The following is a 21867-nucleotide window of genomic DNA, read 5'->3' on the forward strand; positions in this document are numbered from 1 at the left end:
GTTGAGAAAAAAACTGGTTAATTTCAGGACCTTCCCTGGTGAGAGCTAAATATCCGGCCAGCCCCTTCCCCTGGCTTTGTGTTAATCGTGTGTGGGGTGGGGTGGGGTGGAGGGGGTGCGAATAAGGCTCTTGTAGGAACTTGGAGATGTGACCCTAGGGAGACAGTGAGGAGCCCAGCCTAGGACAGGAGACAGAGGAGAGGGGCGTTTTAAAATCACATTCCCCTTTTTGTGGATGGAAAGATGCTCATTTATGCTAAAGATACTGTCATGTCTGAGTAGCAATAGGAAAAAATTTCTTATGTCAAAGAGCAGACAGCTCACAAGCTTAGTCAGGGAAAGACAGACCGTCTCCGACTATCCTTCTAGGTGAGACAGTGGGCTTGCTGCCCGGCATTGTCATCGGCCACTCAGGCTGGGCTCCTGCGAGTTCTGAAATTATTTCGGTCCAGAAAAGGAAAGGAGGGAGGAAAGAAGAAAGCTTTTCATGGCAGGAAAGCAGTAGGAAAACATTCAGGTGCTGGTGTCGATTTCCTGATGAAAAGGGTGATTCATCATGACAAAGGAAGTGCACCCACTGTTTTACTTTTCTGTTCCCTGCACTGACCTTCTAGTGAAAACGGTTTTTGTCACCAGTCTGGCTTTTCCAGCGCACAGGATGCTGAGCCCCTCAGCCACATGATCGGTGCCCACGGCCTTCCTGCAATCTCTTCCCTCAGGGCAGTTAGGGAGCCCTTGCCATCTTCACACACGTGACCGTGTCTGCACCAGACGACGCCATGGGCAGTGCTGTTGGCTCACCCGCCCCGTTTCCTAGGTGAGCACGTAGGTGAGTCTCAGTGACTTGTCCTAAAGATCAGGCCCAGAGTTCAGACTTGCCCTGTGTGCCTGGTTCTTAGCCACCTGCCACACTGCCTGCTCACCAGTCTGGGAGGGGACAGAGCACGGACAGAGAAACCATAGTAAGTCTTCGTGTAGCAGAGAAATTACTCAGAATTATAAGTTGAAAACATTTACATGGATACTCTATAGAGATAACTGGTTTTTATGATGATGGTGAAGCATTACAAGCGCCCAGAATCACCTCTAAATTGTCAAGAAAAGGTAAAATATTATATGTTTAGTGTGATGTGTATTCAGTCATTCTTTAGAGTTCTATTAATTAAAGCTACCAGATTTTAAAGGCATATAAAATAGGCATAAGGTATAAGATAACATACTGAAATATCAGAGCAAGGGAGAAAGTGGTTGATCAGAAACAAGGATGTGCTACATTTAGAGTCCAGAAATTCGGTCCATCCACGTGAGCCATAAGTTACAGCCTGGCCTTGGTAGTGGTCACAGCAGACAGTACGTGCTACTACAGGTGACAAGTAAAGCGTACACCAGCACCCCTTCTATACTGTATCTGCCCCCCCACCCCCACCCCTTGCAGGCAATGCTTCCTGAAGATTACCAGTTACCCTCACCTTGCTCCTTGCCTCTCGTGCACTTCGTTCTTAGGGGGTGTGTTTTCCTATGTTTTTTATTCATCAAAATCCTACATCTGAATTGACTTTTTTTTTTTTGTAATGCCAACAGGTGTTGAATGGGGGTCCGAGATCTCTGGCTCCACCCTCCACACTTTTCAGTTCACTCTCTTAGCTCTTCTGGTAGTTGCTTTTGTCTTCCTAAGCAGTGTGCTTTGCTGTTGCTTCTTGATATATCACATTGTGATGTTATCTATTTGTTGTGACCCAAGGATTCGGGCTTGTATGCTACCTCCTGTCCTCCCCCTCACTTCCACTGTGGTAAAGATGACAGATCCCAGTTACTGTTGCCTTCATGACTGCGAAGCCAAGTGTCTTCTAAAATGTTTGTTTGCTATTTGGGTTGCTCGTGTGTGTGTGTGTGTGTGTGTGTGTGTGTGTGTGTGTGTGTACGTAAAATGTACTGGATAAACCATTTTTGCCTGTGTTTTCATTGGGTTATCTCTATATTTATTTGTGTATCTTTATACATTCTAGATAGAAGTTCTTCGTCAGCTACATGTGCTGCTAATACTTTCTTCTTTTATTCTGTGAACTTACCTTGTCATTCTCTATAGTTTGTTTTGATTAACAGAAAAATTTTTAGTCAAATTTATCACTTTTCTGTTACGATTAGATTTTTGGGGGTGTGTATCTTGTTAAAGAATTATTTTCCTACCCTCAGGTCATGATGATAATCTGTAGTCTGAATACCACAGTAATTCACTTGGAGTTGATTTTTGTGTGTGGTGTGAGTTTGGGGTCTATTTCTATATTTTTCCACGTGAACACATAATTGTCCCAGCTCAGTGAATGTATTATTTTGGTGACCATTCATTTAAAGTGTTTTCTGGTTTCTATTATGGTTTCTTTTTTGACTCGTAGATTATTTAGAAATTCATTTCTTAATTTCTAAACAAATAGGAAATTTCTAGTTATCTTTAGGAGATTGATTTTTAGTACAAATGCATTATGATCAGAGACCACATACTTGATGTTCTGTGTCCTGTGAAATTTCCTGACACTTGCTTTATGACCCATTATTGGGCATTTTTTGCAAATGTTCTGTGTGTGCTTGCAAAGCACGTCTACTCTCCAGTAGTGGAGTGCAGTGTTTTACATTTATACATTAGGTCAAAGTCTGTAAAACTTCCATATTTTTATTGATATTTTTTTTATCTACTTTGGTTTATCAGTTATAGAGAAAGAGATTTTTAAATACTAGCCTATGATTATAGATTTGTCTGTTTCTCCTTTTAGCTGTATACATTTTTCCCTTTATATATTTTGAGGTAATGTTACTAGATAAAGGTGTGTAAGATAGATCTTGAGATATGTCCCTGTTGTTATTAAAAAATGACCCTCTTTATCTCTAAAAATGCTTTTTGCCTCAAAGTCTTTTTTGCCTAATATGAATGTAGCTACTCTAGCACTTTTGGTTGGTATTTACATGGTGTAACCTTGTCAGTCCTTTTATTTTTAACCTTTCTGTACCCGAGGTGTTTCTTATAAACAGCGTATAATAGTTGTTTTTTCTTAATGTAGTTTGACTGTTTTTTAGCTGTTGCATTTGTCCCATTTATATTTAATGTAATTACTGATATATTTATACTTAAGCCTCTGTATTTGTCCTTTCTATTTTATTTTATTTTTAAATTTATTTTGGATTGTTTCTGTAATTCAATTTCTTGTCTTTTTCTAGTTTAAAAGTTCTTTTATTCTTTTTTCTGTTCTGTTAATAGTTCCCTAGGAAATTACATTATGCATTCTTAACTAAGCAATATTTAATGTTTCTCAAACATTTACCCCCTTCCCAGATAATACAGGACCATTTAGCACTTCCCAGCTTATATGCTGTTGTTGATGAATATCTTCATTCTATTTTTCAAACCCCATAAACTGTTATTGTTGTTTTATAAATTCATTGTTCATTTAGATCTATCCACACATTTACTAGTTTCCCAGCCCTCTCCCCCTTCTGTCTCTCTCCAGCTCTCTGCAAACATTTTCCTGCTTCCTGAAGTCCTTCTTTTAGGATTTCCTTTAAATTGTGTCCATTGGTGGGGAACTGAGTTTGTTTGAAATGTTTCTCTTTTACCTCCATTTTTTTTATCTCCTGTGGAGAGCATATGCCAGGTGCCAGTATTCTGTTGGGATGGTTGCAGGTTCTCAACACTTGAATATGGATACTTTCCCTTAATTCCACGATTTCCAGTGTGGTAGCTGCACCCTCTAGCGTATCTGGTATCCTCCTTTCCAGGGAGTCTCTGTTTTACCCTTTTTGTTAAATTAATGAATCTTTCAATCTTCTATTGAGATTGAGGGGAGAACTGGAGGTTCACTTGCTTTTCAAAATTTGCAGACAACCCTTCTGTTTTAATGTTCACCTTCATTTCACATTAAAGGGTCGCCGACACCTGAGTTGGGGGGCGTCCTACAGACCGATTGAATGGTAGGGTCAGCTCTGCTGGGTTTGCTTGTTGCTGGAGCCGCTGCACAGCCATAAGCCACAGGCCTGTCTGTTACCTCGTGTCTGGCTGCCTGCCTGTCGGCTTCCGAAATTCTTTTTGTCCTTGTGGGTTTACGCTTTTTAAAAAATGCCAGTAGGTCTTCAAAAGGGAGTATAGATGGATGAATGTGTTCATAAGCTTCCTCATTTGCTTATTGTCGCCAGTCCCCACCGTATTGCCCAAATCAGTGGGTACTTTACAGTTCTCATTAAAACTCAGTTCGCCAGAATTAATCACTTCCTCCTTCACGTACCACTTTTTTCTTGGCGTTCGTGATCGCACCTTCTCTTGGTTTCTTCACGTCTCCCTGGCACCTCCCTGTCTGTCTCCTTTGTTGCCTCCTCTTCATCACGACTTTCCAGGGTTTGAGTACTGGGCCTCCCAGAGCTCAGCGCCCTCTTCCCACTCGCTGTGTCTCCCTTCGGAACCCCGCCTCTCATTCATTTATTCATTCAGTGTTCACTGAATACCTTTTGCATCCCAGACATTCTTCTGGGCCCATGGAATGTAGGGCAGCTCTTACCATTTCCAGGCAAGAGATGACAGTGGCTTGAGTCAGACTAGGAACCTTGCAGGTGGGGAGACAGAGCTGTCATCTGAGTAGTCTCATGGCTTTAAATAGCATCTCTTCACCTGTGGCTCCTAAACTTAACCTCTAGGCAAACCTCTCCCTGAGACTCAGACATGTGGCTAACTCCCTGCATAACACTTTGCTTCTATGTCTCACCGCCATTCCAAACCCGGCATGGCCAAAGCTGAACTATTCCTGTCTCCCCACAGAACTGCCCCCTCTTTCTCAGTAGACGGGTGAATGTCTCCATCCCTCCAGTTGCTCGGTCCGGAAACCTGGGAGTCACTCACGGTGTGTTTCTATAGAGTAAATGAATAAACAAGAAAATGAACACACGGTAGCATGGTGAATACATGTCTGTACGTGTGTATGTTCTGTTGGGGAGGGTCCTGAGCACGAGAAATTTCTCCCATGAGTTCTTCCATTCTTCCGTGAATTAATTACACTTGGTTTGGCAGTGATATTATTTCAAATTTGTTTGGTTTCACCGCGTCCTAATAATGAACACCAGCCAAACTTTCGTTGAACTTTAGCTATAATACGTTGTGTTAAAAAAGCAATAGATATTTTGGCTGTGCCTAGACTAGGAACAGTGCTTATGTTAAATGTTAGTGAATGAAAGTACCCCTGTTCTCTGGTCACTCTGGACCCCTGGCCATGCCCATAAACCACCTACATGTGGTAGGGTGAGGGCTCGCGGTATCTTTGGACAGCAGTCCTTGCTCCGCACCGGAAATCTGTGGTTAGGACCCCGTGAAGACCTCTCCTTTTTTGGCCACCCTTGGGGATTAGGGACTTCAGGCTGGCATACCAGAAAACTAGAGCTAAAAACTCCCCCGGGCCAGGGACCAGGCTGGAAGGCTTACTCTCCCATTTCTTGGAGGTAGATTCTAGAGGCCAGCGGGGATTTCCAGCTCCAGGGAAAAGACGTCATCTCAAAGCGGTGGCTAACTCTGAAGGCGCGTCCTGGGCTGCTGTTTCGGCGACACAGGCCCAGCCAGCGCCCAGCTGTTCACTCACCCGCTCACTTGTGGATCACCCACAGTAATGACATAGTAGCAGACGCCGTCGGAAAATTCCAGCTGCACTACCACAGGGTCCGTTTCTTATTTGTCAGTTTATTGTGGCAAGTGGGATTTTTTTGTTGTTGTTTCCAAATAGAAACAGCTGAACTTTATTTGAAATGTTTTCTTTCATCCTTTTTTGATCTGTGTTTTGATCACTTGTCCTTGATGTGGGTTTTTTTAATGTTGTTTTTATTGGAGGGGAAGGGGACAGGGTTAGAATGAGAGTCCAAACAGGACTTTTTCTTTCTGTTTTCTTTTTTTTTTCCCTTCCTTTTCTCTTTTTCATATTGAAAGACCTCATTTGTAAGTTTCACTTACATGCTGAAATGTAAGTTTCTAGGAATAATAAGAAAACCGTGTTTCCCCCCGTAATCCCGTGTTGAGGAAGTATGGCACAGTGGCGAGAGCAACAGCTCTTGGGACAGACCGACCCACGTTCGGCCACTTCTTAAATTCTAAGCACTTCACTTAACCCCGTGAGTTTTAGCTTCTTTGTCTAAAGTGGGACCTACCCCACAGGGTGATGGTGAGTGTAAAATGTCACCATGTTTGTAAAGGGCCTAGCATATAGTTTCTCAACAAATAGATGTTCTTGTACAAATATCCTATTCAAGCTATTAATCCCTAGGAGAAAGGTGAACTTTCATCATCTATGATTGCACTGTGAGTCAATGGTAAAGCTCAAATAATGAGAATAATATCGCAAAACAGAATAAAGAGTCCATAAACAGATTCACACACAGGCCCCACTGCAGTTCAGGGAGTTAGGGATGGTCATTGCCTTAAATAGTATTAGATCAATTCAGTATCCATAATGGGGGGAAAAACCTGCAACCCCTACCTCACGCCATTCACAAATGTTAATTCAGGATGAATCATAGACCTCCACATGAAAGGTAAAACAGAAGAGCTTCTAGAAGACATCATAGACATAAATATTATAACTGAGAAACACTAGAAGGGGAAGAACACTGAAAAGATAATTGCGTTGTGTACACCTGACCGAGGCTTCGTACCCATAACATGTAAAGGACTCCTACAAAACAACAGGGAAAAGATAATTCCGTTTTGTGTGTGTGTGTTTTTTTAATGGACAAAAGACGCACTTTACAAAAGAGGAAGTCCAGCTCGCCAGTAAACATGGAAAGAGCTCAACAGCATCGGTCCTCAGAGAAATGCAAACTGAGCCCACTGAGGAACTGCCAGGGCATGGTGAGGGTGGAGACACCGTTTTTGGTGAGATGTAAACTGGAATAATCCCTTCAGAAGCCTTCATGGCAGTGTCACCGACGCCAAGCATGCCTCTGCCCCGGGAGCCAGCAGCTGCATCCCTAGGAGTGTCCCCCAGAGAAATGCGCACATATGTCCCTCAGGAACATGCAAGAACGTTCATACCATTATTTATAATAGGCCCAAAGTGGAAACAACCCAAATATTCACAGTAAAACAAATAAGTTGTGTGTCCATACCGTGGGATACTATACAGCAGGATAGAAGAAGGAACTGTAACGGATGGATGAGTCTCACTGACACACTGAGCTGAAGATGCCAGATTCAGAGAGCACATACTGTACGCTGTATGAAGTTCAAGAACAGGCAGAATTAACCTGTGATAGAAGTTAGAATAGTGGGTACCTTGGGGGTCGGAGATGGGCACTGAGGGGCACACAGGGGCCTCCTGGCTGCTGGCCTGTCCTGAGTGTTGGTCTGGGTGGGGTTATGTGATGTGTACTCATGAGGAGACGCATCAAGATGTGTGCATTCTCTTAGACCTCACGTTAAAATTTTAAAATTATTTACTCAGTTGTTTCTGTATGCCAAGTCTTGTGCATACATTATCTTGCACACAAAATAAGCAGCAGACTTTTTGGGGAACTATTTCCGTTTTACAAATGAGAAAACTAAAGCTCATAGTTTCCTAACTCGAGCTGGTCCAGCTTCCCCCAGCCCGTGAGGGGCAGGGCCAGGGTGCAAGCCCAGCTTTGTCCTGCACGGCCCGTGCTTTGGTCCTGATTTGAGTGTCCAGCCCTCCGTGTGGGTGCTTCACTGACTCGCTCAGTGTTTCTCTCAAGTGTCCTCTCCTGGGGAACCTGTGGCTGTCCTGCCGTGTTGGACAAAAGTCTTGAACTAATCTTGTTGAGCTCCTTGCACATCGTCCCCACTCACAGCTGAGTTCTGACCCTAGACAATGATCAAGGTCGATCCCAGAGCCCTGAGATGGTGGCTTCTTGCAAAACAAGTCCCTCTTCCATTCCCCACTCCTTCCTCCTGGAACGCTTTAGTTACGTGTCCCTTCCTCTTGGAATTCTTCCCTGATCCCCCTCAACTGAGCTGAGCACCTCCGTGTGGTCTTTCATGGTTCGGCTGTGTTACTCTGCCACTCCGTGACAATGTGACACAGGAGTACCTGGATATGTGACTCGGTCCCTCGAGGAAGTTGATCCTAGGCGGGGTCTGTGTCTCTTGCTCCTGCACCCTGAGTGCACACCCCACGTTGGACCCCCTGGACCCAAGAGCGTGTTACCAAAATGGGTTCTGAAGTACTTTGTTTTCTGTGGTGTCTTAGCTAGCTACTATATAAGAAAAGGCTTCTAAATAATAAATACACATACGTACATAGGAGCAGTGTCTGTTCTCATGTGCATTTTGGAAACTCTGGATGATAGGGCCACATCTTGGGGAATGCAGGAATTTCAGAATAAACATCGAAACCCGTCCCGTTCTGTACTTTTCTTAATGGGGACTCCAGCTTGTGACTGGGACTGCCAAGCAGCAATGACAGGAGAGCGTGGAGGGAAATGTCTTACACGTTTCAGGACGGTGCTCCTAGCAGGGTCTGGTGTTGGTAAAAGGCGTCAGTGAGTTTCCCCACCAGAGAAGCGCTTGTGCTGTGGCCACAAAGTGATGCACTTCTGCTCTCGGAGTCTCACTTTGTCCCTCCTGATGTTAGAGGCAGAGACGGGCTCAAGCCAGTCTGACCTCTGGTGGGCAAGGGCTACCCTCCATTTATTTCTGTGTCCCTAGTGTGAAGCCACCGATAAACCCTCAGTTACCATTTGTTCGGTTGTTATGCTGACATGACTTGAAAACTAGAAAACCTCTCAGTGCTGTTTTGCTTTAAAAAGGTAAATTTTTGGTTCGGCTTCCGAACCCTTTAATTTGCCCTTTTAAAGCCTCTCATTGATTCTTTTACCCCTCACCTAGTGCGATTGATGGTGTGCAAACCAGATCTCTCTCCCCAGCCAAAGTGCACAAGTGCAAACACACAGTTTCGCAGATTAGCGGAGACCTCCCCGGGACCCTGTGTGAAGAGTGGAGAGTGGGGCTGAGGATTGGGCGATAGGCACACGGGTGCCGCTCCCAGGCCGCTAAGGGTACAACCCGCTGCCACCACGCAGCCCCGCCCCCCAACACACACAGATGCAGGCCAAGTTGTCATCTAAATAGACCCATTCAAAATGCAAGAGGAAAGAAGACCTGCATTATATAGCTTTTGTGGTATCCTAGCAACTGGTTCCCCAGAGCTGGAAGCCGAGCTGGACAAGTCAGATGTAATGTCATGAATGAGGCTTTCACAAAATGAACTGTGTTTCCATATTCAGGTATTTTGGCAAATCATCAGACTCTTTTAGAATGAGACAAAAATGAAATGCTTCAAGTTGTACACAATCCTTCAGATTGTGTCCGATAGGCTCTTAGTTTCGTGTTTCTCGTTGTCTAACGTCGCTGCAGCCCCAGAGGGTAGGACTCCCAGTATGGTTACCACACTCGGTGTGGTACCGCCTGGTGGAGCCTGGCATGCCGTACCTGTCTGCCCTCACGGCGCCACGTCCTGCTCCTTGCTGTCCTCTGGCCGTGTCGTGCTGAGCCTGATTTGCTCGGCTCGTCCCTGTGTCCCCTCTCAGGTCAGAACGCACCAGGTCCTGCTTTGTCTGTTTACTCGCATGAAGAGCGAGATTGCTGGAGGGTCGGTCTCATCACTTGAGTTAGAAGATGCGAGTTCGTCCTTTCCCAGGGTGAGGTGCCCAGTGTGAACTGTGTGGTCTGCAGGTGGCCTGGCGCTCACTCAGTGTCGGTCTGGGCAGGACCAGGGCACGACTGCCCACACACCACAAGTGGCGTGCACCTCCATCACTTTAGCCGCCGGGCTTCGAGATGAGTGTTTTCTTAATTTGACTTCTCAGTGGTTATTGCTAATGGTATCAGTGCCACCCTGTAAAATTGATTTGAAACCAGAAACAAAACTTTATGTGTACACTTATTGCCAGGAATTCTTATTCTTAAGGAACCGCTCCTTGAGGCTGATTAACTTAACGGAAGCTGTCTGATGAGTGTAACTAGAGGAAGAATGTCACCGGGAAGCAGGAGGCGTGTGTACTTGCCTAAATAGCCACCATGGCAGTTGTGAGTTTCCTAACCTAAGAGAGTATATCTAATTTAGAAACTACATGAAATGTTTATTTATTGTTATATCATTGTTTTTCCTTCCTTGTTTTTTAGAAAAAAAAAACTTTATCTTTTTAGAGCAATTTCAGGTTTACAATAAAATTGAGAGGACAGTGCAGAGATTTCCCATGTACCCCCACCCTTGCATAGGTCCCCCCATTTCAATATCCCCCAGCAGAGCGTGCGACTGACACGTCATCATCACCCAGAGTCCATAGTTTGAGGGTTCTCTCCTCGTGTTGGACGTTCTGTGGGTTTGGACCAACATATACTGACATGTATCCATTGTTATAGTGTCATACAGGGTATTTTCACCGCCCTAAACATCCTCTGTGCTCTGCCAGTCATTCCCCCCAAATACTGATCTTTTTACTGTCGCCATAGTTTTCCCTTTTCCGGAATGTCACGAGTTGGAATCAGACAGTGTGTAGCCTGTTCAGACTGGCTTCTTTCACTTAGTGACATGACTATAAGGTTCCTCCGTGATTTTTTATGGCTTCATAGCTGTTTTTTTTTTAGTGCAGACTGTTCCATTTTCTGGATGAAATACAATTGACCCTTGAATGACATGGGGGTTAAGGGCACCGACCCCGTCGAAAATCCACCTGTTAACTTTTGACTCCCCCAAAACTAGTAACCTGCTGTTAACCAGAAGCTCTACTGAAACATAAACAGTGGATTAACACGTTTTGGGTGTTATCTGTATTATATACGGTGTCCTTACAATAAGGTAAACTAGAGAAACAATGTTAAGAAAATGGTAAGGAAGAGAAGACGTGTGTACGGGATTCACTGACAAACACCCACGTACAAGTGGGCCCACGCAGTTCAAACTCATTCGCAGGCCAGCTGTGCTTGTTTTTCAAGATGCTTTTCTCTACCGAGGATAGTTACACTGCTCATTCTGCACCTCCCCCGTCTCCCTGTCGTGTAAACTATGGTATAAGGCGAGCTCTGTACTTCAGAGGTTTTGTATCTGGTGTGTAGTTAGATCATAGTGTCTGAAATATCAGCCGATGGTGCACTCTCCAGGGGGCTGTACGTGGGTCCCAGAGAGCCTTTCTCTGCACAGAGCATTCTGGAATTCTTTGAAAGCATATTCAGCACGAAGTGTTCCAGTCACAAGGAAATCCTTTCCGTGCTGGATAATTAGGCCTCACCTTGTCCCCAGATGGCATCCCCTAGCCGCGTCACTGGGCGTGTCATACTTGACGTGGAGTCCGTCGGCAGGTCACAGTCAGCGGTCCCCGAGGATGTAGGTTTGCCTTCACGAGTTGCTGACTTTCGAAGGAGTCTGCGCACCTGGGCTGAAGTGCCTCGAGCAGTTCCTGGCACATGGTCTGTGCTTAATAAGTGTTATTACGGTGCATGTATTTTCTCACACAGTTAATGATTGGCCAGTTTCCTTTTTCTACTTGCTTTCTTATTAAAAAGAGCAGTGACTTTTGCATGTGTTTAGGAGGTTTAATAAATAACTTTTTGAAATTGCTATGCTTAAACACCATTGCCACAGAGAATATATATTTTCTAAGACACTCGAGAGATTGGGTTGCCGCAGTTTGGCACAGAGAAACATGTTCCAGGTAACCCCAACTAATGTCAGTATTTTTTGCCTAAAATGACCTTACTCAAATTTAGCAGTGACAGAGAAGAGTCTGGTCAAAACACGGCGTGGTGCGACCATGTCAAGCGTAGTGAGATAGTGACTCCCTGGCTGTGTTGCTTTGAGATCGTCTTTCTTAGCAGGAACAGTTGGATTCTATCGCTTATTTTTCTAGAACCAACAGATTTAAAAAACAAACAAAAAAAACCCTGTGGGCGAGTGTTTGGGTCTGTGGAAGAATGATCTCAGTGAGCAGGGGCTGGTCATGAAATGACCGCGGGCCGGGTGCTGGGTGAAGGAAGTGTGAGCCTTGCTCACGGGCTGGTTGGGAAATACACGCGTGAGCCCCCTTTCAGCCCCACGGAGCATGGGGGGGACCCTGACCACACGTTTCCTGAGTGTGTCCTGTGACAGACACCTCAGATTCTGGGGAGACGTGAGGTCTGCTTTCTGTCTGCAGTTGGGGCTTCACACGGGTGTGGCGCGGGGCGAGGGAAGGGACAGCCCACGGTTGCTGTGGGCCGTTCTCGTCGCCGTGGTTTTGTGGGCCCACCTCAGCCCTGCACTTGGGTAACGGTCACAGATCCAGAAAAGAGAAAAATGAAGCTACCTATCAGGTACCCTCCCCCTTTCCGCTCTTCCCTTTCTCTGGTCTGAGCATCTTCTCCGAGGTAGAGACAGACTTGACCCCAGGACAGCAGGCCTTGCCCTGTGGCTTACGGGCCACCTGCGCTCACACAGCATGGCACCTGGTTTCTGTGAGCTGCCAGCAAAGGCTATTTGGGAGATGGACAGACCTTCTCTTCAGGGTTAGCTGAGTGCCCTTGAAAACTGCCCCGGGCGTGGAAAAGCCTCACTGGTGGGCAGAAGCAAAAATAGGAGGCGAGAGGCCAGTTTACAACAAGGGTCCATCCACCCTGCCATTGAGCTGTGTCATGTGACAATGACCAGCCTTACTTTTACAGGAGAGTCTTGTCTTCATTTTTGGTCGGTGGCCTAATTTTACATTCTCATACTAGCTCACAGAAGGATGATTGTCACATGCAGGTGGATTGTTGCACTTCCTGGTTTGGGGAGGAAAAGCCTATAAAAAACTCAAAACATTTTCCCGATTTTTGAGAGAAAGCAAAATATGTCAGAGTCAAAACTACTCCTGCTGTTTTTCTCTCCTTAAAGCACTTTTAGAAACTAGCACAGCTCCTAGTCAGGTGTTTTCCCGGGGGCAGAACTAGGAAGGAAGCACCAGGAAATCCTAACGGGTTTCTAAGAAGAAAATGATACCACAGGGGATATGCTGCTCACCCTGGCACCCGCTGTGAGTCGCCAGGACGTGGAACCCGCAGAATTCCGAAGAGTTTTGAGGTGTTAGCGACAGTATTTCTTCGCACTGTCTAGTTGACGGCACGTGACCTGCATTTGGCAAACCAACCCACGTTTCGTCTCAGTTCCATCGTCATCCTCATTTCTCAAAACTATTTATTTAGAAATACAATGTGGATTCCCCAAAGTGAGAAGAGTACATATGTACTGTTTGCCAATGATTATAAAGCAGACGTGTAACAGCACCCAGTCAAGACAAAACACTTCCAGGCTTCCTTGAGCCCCTTCAGACACAACTCACAAGCCTGACTTGGGTCAGCGCGACCTGCCCTCCCCAGGTAGCTCCTGTGCCTGCACCCCTGCACCATGAGCTTTGGGTTGGCCGTTTGGGGAATTCATATAAGTGGAACCAGGGCTCGCGTTGTTTGGTCATCTGTCATTCAAAGTCAGAATTGTGTGATTCATTCCGATCGTTGCTGGTGGTTGACTGTATAGTGTATACCGAGACAATTTAATATCCATTCATGTGTTAGCTGTTGGTGGACATTTGGCTTATTTTTGCCTTCTGGCTAGTACAGTTAATGCTGCTATGGACCCTTTTGTACCGTGCATGTATCCTGGCCCATGAGCATGAGGTTTTTTCCTAGGTATGGGATTTTTGTGGTTTGTGTATCTTCGACTTTATTCTAGATGATGCTAAACTCTTTCAGAATCATTTGTGCCAATTTATGCTCCTCCCACCAGCAGGACACAAGAGTTCCCTTTGTTCTGTGTTCTTGCCAACACTTGATGCAGTCACACTTTGGAATCTGTGCCTTTCTGATGCGTATATGTATTTTCTCACATAGTTAATGATTTGCCGTTTTTTTGCAATACAATTGTCGCGATACAGTTTTAATTTTTCTAATTAGTACGGTAAGCACATTTTTATGTTTATTGACCATTTGAGTTTCCTGTGTCATGAATAAGCTGTTCAAAATTTTTTTGCCTATATTTATGTTCTCTCTCCTTTTTATTGATTCATAGGAATTTTTTTTATATTCAAGTTATCAATTTTTTGTTCATTTCTATGTATTGAAATAATCTCTCCAATCCTGTGGCTTGATTTTTTTTATTTTCTCTATGGTATCTCTTTATTACTGAGATGTAACTTACATGTAGTGAAATGCAAAAGTTGTAAATGAGCATCTCTGCATATGTGCACATGCACGGAACCCTCATCCAGGTGAACACAGGGCATTCCCCTGCCCCCAGAGGGCTCCTTTGTGCGCGCTGTCACCCAGTACCAGTCCCCACAGCTGAGCTCTGTTCTGACTTCTGTTGTGTTTTCATGAATTTTTTCTTCCCTCGATGGTTAGAGGCTTTTATATCTTACTGAAGACCCTGAGACCATAAGGATATTCTTCTGTATTTTCATCTCAAAGCTTTATAGTTTCACCTTTCCCGTTTAGATCTGTAATCTATCAGAAGTTAATCCTTACTTGTGGTGTACAGTAGGGGCTCAGTTTTTAAGTTTTCTCCTGTGGTTGTGCAGTTGTCGCAGAATTGAGAAGACCTTCCTTTCACCCCTGGCTCCGCAGGGCCACCTTGTCATAAATCATTGTCCTGTGGGTGTGGTTCTGGTTCTGGTTCTCTAGTCTCTTCAGAGCGTTGATCCTGCCCTATCTGTTCCTTAGCCCAACATGAGACTGTACCGTCTTAATTATTATGGTTTATAACATCGACCGGGTAGAACAGATTTCCACTGTCAACGAATGTTTCATTCACTATCTTTTTCCTGTTGCTGGATTCAGTTCACTGGTACACCAGGTCTATCATTATTTTTGTTTGTCCATTCAGCAGCGTTTCTTGAGTGCTGGGCGCTGTTCTAGCTGCGGGATACAGTGCTAACCAAAGAGGAGATACCATCTGTGCCCTCTGGAGCCTGCAGGCTGGGGGGTAGGCTTTAGGACAGCGCCCAGCTTCCCTAGGGAAGGAGCCCTGACCTCGCCCTCAGGAAGCCTCTTCGGTGCCCCCAGGAGCTTGTGAGGTGTCCTCAGTGGGCCTGCCGCCTGTATGTGATTCTCAGCTCCCTGAGGGCAAACCACATCTGATTGACCTCTTCTCGGTAAAACCCCATCTGATTGACCTGTTTCTGTCAAACCACATCTGATTGACCCGTGTCAGTTGTCCCTGGCACAGAGAAGCCGTGTAGGGAGTGCTGGCTGGAGCAGGGGCGCGTGCTTCCAGGCCTGCCCGGCTGTCCTTCTGGCACGCTGGCCTCCCTCTTCCACTGGCACCGAGCTTGTTCCACCCCCACATTTGCACACCCTGTTCCTCTGCCTAGAATTCTCCCGTCTGCACTGGCCAACTCCTACTTACTCTTCCATTTTGACTTAAACATTATTCATGGAGAGAAGTCTTCCATGACCTCAATTTGGATAATTATGGCCCCTGTTACTGTTTCGTCTCATCCTGTCGTTTGACATTGTAGCTGTTGAGAAAGTTTGTAGTTACCTGTTTCTTTCCTGGAAGGTCAGGACCACTGCCTTTCCTGTGACAAGCACTCTGATTGGCACTCACCGCGTCAACCAATGGATGTGCACGTACGCAGAGCGTCTGCTCCTTCCTCCCTCCCTCCGTGCTGATGGGCTTGACATTCCATCCCTTAGTTGGAAATCGGTAAAGGGAGAAAGAACAAACTACGAAATGGTGTTGTGTTTAATGAAATCTACACATGCATGGGGTGCTGGTTGGGAAACAGTGACTTACAGGATGCGATAACCATCTCACGTGTCCCTGGGAGAAGGGGCCGCCAGAGAACTAAGTGCTGTTGATCACTGAACAGACAGAGGCGGTCCTGGGTTTTCTGTGATACCCAACGTGTACAGTCCAGCTTTGCTGACCTCCGGGTAGACCCCTGTGACACTAGCAACAATAACAGATCTGGGTGTTTCACAAAGAACTGACATCTTTTGAGTGCCTCTTTTAGGCCAGGCATTGTGATTTTATTTAAACTTCATGGTCACTCTATGAAATCCATACTGTTGTTATCCCCATTTTATAGACGGGCAAGTAGAGGCAAAAAGGTTTTGTAACCGGCCGAGCCCGTGAGCTGGTGAGCAGCAGGAAAGGCAGTTCTACCCTGGACTTTCTGACTGCCGGGCGTGAGACCTTACTGTCTGTCCGGTGCTGTCATTTGACATACTGGGAAATCATTTTGTCTCCCCTGATTGTATGGGTGAGGAAACCGAGGCAAAGCGAAGTGGAGTCTCCTGCCCGACAGGGGAGCCTGGCACTCCACAGGCCTCCCAGTGTCCCAGGGTGGAGCTGGGCAGCACCTGTGGCCCTCAGGTGTGCTGATGTGCACCCAATGCCCGGCGCGGCGCAAGACAAATGAGGTTCTATAAACTACCCAAACCTTATAAAATGGCAGAGTTGGAATTTGAGCCCAGGTCTGCCCTCTTCCAGAATCTGCTTCTTGCCACATAGACTCTGATTGGTCTCCAGTCCCTCCCTTGCCTCCCTGCACAGAGGTGCCAAAGGGAGCTTTTCATTTTTCTACCTCAGCTGCTAGTGGCTTCTCACTGCATTAGAATAAAATGCAGACACTTTACTACGGCCTGAGATCCCTGAACAGCCCGGCCTCAGCCTCCCTCTGCCTCGTTCTCTGTCCTTCCACACACATTCTCCAGCGGGAGATTTCCCTCGTCACTGCTAGTCAGCTTTTGCACGTCTGCTCTGCTGCCTGCCGCCGCCATCCCCATCTCGCCAGGTGACCCGTTTCTTTTTATCCTGTGGGTTCTTGCTCAGTGTCACCTCCTCAGAGAGGCCTTATCCAACCCCCCCCTTGTCTGTGCATTGTCCTCCTGTTCTGATACTTCATCATACCACCCCCTTCAGGTCTGGGTTTGGTTTAGTGGGTTTGCTTTAGCTGGGCCTGCCTCTCTCGAATGCCAGCGCCACTGACTGGCCTGCCAAGTGCTGTATTCCTAGCATTGAGCATCACGCCTTCAGAGTCGTCGAATGTGTGAACAGGTCAGGGTGAAATTCTTAAGAGACATTCAGAGGTGTGATTGGCAGTTTAAGTTGCTGTTTATATTTAAATCCCTTGCTGTAATGCCAGTATAGGAATTAAGAAGCATACTATTCACAGATAGAAGGAAAAAGATGTTAAAGTATTAGATTTCTATAATTGAATAAGATTCCTGTCCCAAGATATTTCGTACTTTAGAAGTTTTAAGAGACGTGTGTCAAAAAAGAGCTTTAGAACTCAATGTCACCACTACAACCAGCTTGGCTTTTAAATTGTCTGAAGTACTGTTGGGATTTATTTCCAATTAATACCAGAGTTATTTGCATATTGTAAACTTGTGCTGACGGTTGTCTTGACTTTAAAGTGGACGCAGCTCCCTTACTGAGGGTAAGCGAAAGCTAGAGGTCTGTACCCAGCTCTCCGCTCGCCCGTGACTCATAGAAATGGAAGCAGACGACACAGAAGGGAACCTCCACACACACCCCGTGTTGACTTTGCAGCACAGCGTGTCCTCGGGAAGCACACCTGTCCCTGGATCTGGGCCTGTTCAAACCTGCGGGCCCACCCGCCCTTGACTGCTGACCTCTGGGAGCTACTGGGAGGGGGGAGGGGGGAGAGGCAAGCCAGCATGGCCACGGGTGACCCGCAGAGCGGAACTTCCCAGGTGACTAGTGACCTCTGGAGCAGGCACCTAGCTTATGCGGGTGAGGAAGCGCCCTGCCCCTGCAGCCTGCTGTCATGTCTCGTCTGAAAGCCACCAGAAGCCCCACACTGTGGCCTCCCTACGCTGTGTCTCTCAGAACCGGTTCCGCCTCCGGCTGCACATTATGAATTTGGAATGTCAGTAGTGCGAGACTCCCGCTAATCTTCTGTAATTTAGATGAGATTACTTCTTTTTCTGCTTCAAATATTAACTTCATTTTAACTGTTTATTAGCTACTTCTAAAGGCATTTTGCAGAGGTAGTCACCCTAACTGGTGTCTGCAAGCTTTATTTTATGCTGTAGGATGTTTTTGAAGAGAAAGGGACCCGGTGCCAAGTAGCAGAAACGCTCCCATTGCTGCCGTTGGTCTGTAGGCGTAGCTGAGAAGCTTGCAGTCAGACTCGCCGAGAAGAAGATCTGCCCCCCTGCAGAGGTCCCCATCATCACCGTGGTCGTGAAGAGTGTGTGGGGCGATATGGCCACGTGCGTAAGGGGTACCGGAGCCCCCGTCGTGTGGCCTTGGACATGTCGCAGCCTCCCGTGTCTGTCTGCTCAGCAGCGGAATGAGGTTGCTAATAGTCGCGCAGAGTGTGTTGGTTCGGGTGGATCGCCCTCTGAGAGTGCCTGGAACGGCCCCTGACACTGTGTCTGGTTGGTGAGGGCCGCTGCCATTATCTTTGTTGTTCTTACTGTTATGGTTTTATGTGGATAACCGGACAGTCTTGGCTTATGCAAGAGACACCTAAATTAATTCCTCTTGCAAAGCTTTGCTTACACTGAAGGTAGCAATAGACTCCATGAATAGAAATTCAGTGGAGCCAGCTTGTTATTTAATTCCTTTATCCCAAGGAGTGCAGAATACTTTACAGACACCCTCTTACCTGGCAGAAGGGGCCTGGAGCTCCCCGGTGTGTCTGCTGTGCTTCCACTGGCTTCCATCCATAAATTCCTCCGCTGTCAGGACCCAGTACTCTCACGTTACATCACACCCTCTCCTGCTGCCCTCCAGGCAGTGACCCCGCATGTGAACTGAGGCACTGGGCAGTATTCTAGTCTTGGGGAGTTTGCTGTGTCCAGGACGCCTCTCCCTGACGAGTTCTGCCTTGCAGCATGATGGCTGACGTATAACACTGGGTATCCATGCATTTACTAAAGGACACCACAGCCCAGAGCTGCCAGGAGAGCTGGGGTTACTGCCGCTGAGGAGAGAGAAGCCAGGCGCCAGGGGGCATCCATCCAGCAATTACTTAGAACATGCCTCCTTCTGTATGTGCCAGGAGCTCCTAGGACCGAGCCAGGAGTCCCAGCACGAGGTGAGCACACGCTCTGTAGAAGGAGCCAGACAGAGAGTTACACGGACAGTAGAGTGACACGTGGCATGAGAGAGGTCACAGAGAAGACAGACACACAGCGTGATGGACTCGAGAAGGATTATTCCTGCACCATTTACTGAGCATCTGCTACACGCCTGGCGTGTGCCAGGCATTCTGCTAAACACTATATGCCGTGGCTCGTTGAGAGTCTCAGAAGTGACATTGGGGCGCTGCCCCAAGTACAAACGGAACGACTTCGTGGCCCCAGAACCCTTCCGTGTGGTTTAAGTCAGAAGCGATATCAGTTGTTTCTGGTCCGAAACCTGACCTGTGACGCGGATGCCAGACTGACTGCTCTGTACCACGCGTGTGTAGAAGTGGCTGGTAAATGATTCCAGAGGCTAATGTACAAAATCAGCCCCAGGGCTGCGGGGTCCTTCACCGACAGCACTGTGGATGTGAGGTTACTGGGAGGACGGCACTTGTGGCCGCAGGAACTTTGGGAGGGGCTGTTGCCTATGGCGACTGGACAGGGAGCAGGGGTCCCTCTGCCTGTGACGTCACTGCCCGACCGACAGCAGCAGCGACATGTTCTGCCTGTGCCTTGTGCACCAGCACTTGTAAAGGCCTCTCTGCTCACAGCCCGGCCGGGGTCTGCACGGCGGACGTGGGGCCTTGTCAGGTGGAAAGCGTTCAGGCTTCCGAGAGGAGGGAGGCCTGTGGCGTCCTGAGTACGTCATGTCTCCCTTTAGAGGGTCGATGTATGGGAAGGAAGGTGTGCCTGCCAAGGACAGTGAAGTGGCCTTTGTTTCAAATCATGAAGAAAGCGCCGATTGGGCTTTGCGCAGGGGTGAAAACTGTCGGGCTGCCACTCGGGCTTCTTTGTGCTTTGCAGTTCTGTCAGAAGCCAGCGGTGTGTGTTGTTGGGCCGCTGGACTACTTCCTTTGATGTCCAGCTCCTGGGGCAGGGGGGTGGATAGAGGCCAGACAGGCAGCCTCAGCTAGCCGGGGTGGTGTTTCTGGATGACTCCCTCGGTCGGGACTGGAACGCTTCACTCCTTCTTGTGACACACACTAAACAAGTATCACATTTTTCAGACTGTGACCTGTAATTGACAAATCTGGCAATTATTTGTGTTCCCACCGTCTTCTGTTCATTTTTTTGACTACTTTCACCTAACCGTTAATCGGTAAATGAGAGAGTGCACATACAGTGCACATTCTGTTAAGATGGACTGCAAAACCCAGAAGAGTCCATGTCAGCACAGCAGCAAAGCACGCGAACCACAGTGTGCTCTGTCCCCTCACATTTAAATACAAAACGCGGAAGGAATGAGATGCCAGCCAGATCAACAGCGTGAGGAGGAGGGAGCCATGATGGGTGGTCGGCGCTGCTTGCGGAGCCCATGCTCGTGCCCACGTCGTGCGCGGAGACCTGTGTGGGCTGCACACTTTCCTACGGAGCCTTCCTCTGCCTGCTCTGAATGAGGGGAGTGGGCTGTGACCGGGCGACGTGATGGAGTGGAAAGCAAAACAAAACTACAGTCGATGAGGGCACAAGAAACGTGAGCTTTACCACGAAGGCCTTGAAGTATCGCTTGGCGTTCGGAGCGATTCGCCGATGCAGGAAAGCGTGTGCACTTTGGGCAGGGCTAGGGCCATTGCTTCTCGCTTCCGCCCTCCTGTCAGGGCCCTCGCTCTGGCCGCCTCCCATCTTCCACTTTCACCCGTGAGCTGCCCTCTGTCCCTGCCCACAGCTCACTGTTCCTCCACCATCTCCACCGGGATGACGTCCTCCGGGGTTCGGACAGGTCCCTCGTCCCCCAGCAGCAGAGCCACCCGGCGCCTCGGAGTCCCTGGGCAGCAGTGGTGGAGGACATACCTTTCTCCTTCCCTACGAAAGCTAATGCTTCTTTCGAGAGCAGGGCCGGGGTTGGGTAGGACTCTTGCAGAAGGGGTGAGAGGTCAGGGTCCCCCAGGGGCCACACCACCCGTCACGCACAGGCTGCTAGGACAGGAGTATGTCCTGTCGAGGGAGAGAAGTCGTCTTTCAGTGCCCCATCCCGTGATTTCTCCTCCAGCTGACAGAAACTGGCCTGTCTGGAAGTATTTTGGTCTTTAGCAGTGTATAGCATTTTAAGAACAATTTTAAAAGTTGAACGCTTCACGCTGTGAAAAATTTTGTGATCTTCCATAGTCTGGGGAGGTAGTAGCTTAGATGTGAGAGTTACGAAGCGTCCTGCAGCCTCACATGGCAGATGCCGCCGTGGCTTCGTGGCCACCTGATGCAGGAGGCTTCCCAGCACAGAGCATCCTGTTCTCAGACCAGCTTCATAACAGGCTTGTCTAATGTCTGCTCTGCGCCCAACTACATACTGTGCTTTGGACAGTCAGGCATACGTAAATCCCTGGTCATAAATGGGGCTGTCTGAAAACCATTTTTAAAAATCTATCCTGGAAGCAAAAATTAAATAAAGATAGTATAGATACAGTACATGTATTTGTTATATACATATTTATTATATGTGTATATGACATTAAACAGATACATTACACATCTATAGAAATATAAAACATAGAGATGTTACATATATAGTGCATATACATATATAGTGAAAAGTCAGTAAAGTCTTTTAACATATTTAAATTGTTTGAATTAATGTAAGTTTTTCCATTGACAGTACTTGTATAACAGATATTTATTGGTGTCCATGTCCTAGGCAGAGATGGGCATACCTTCAGGTTGAAATTTGGTACATATTTTTGGCTTTCTTTGGTGCTGTATGTCTGTCCCAACCGCCCAGCTGGGCC

At 47.1% G+C, this 21867-nt stretch overlaps 1 protein-coding gene across 2 annotated transcripts in view; it reads left to right on the top strand.

The window, feature by feature from the left end:
- Positions 1–21867, top strand: part of ATXN10 (ataxin 10) — a 147862-nt gene that overhangs the window by 119992 nt on the left and 6003 nt on the right. The gene's annotated exons all lie outside the window — the stretch shown is intronic.

Source organism: Rhinolophus sinicus, linkage group LG02, assembly GCF_036562045.2.
Source record: "Rhinolophus sinicus isolate RSC01 linkage group LG02, ASM3656204v1, whole genome shotgun sequence".
Lineage (NCBI taxonomy): Eukaryota > Metazoa > Chordata > Mammalia > Chiroptera > Rhinolophidae > Rhinolophus > Rhinolophus sinicus.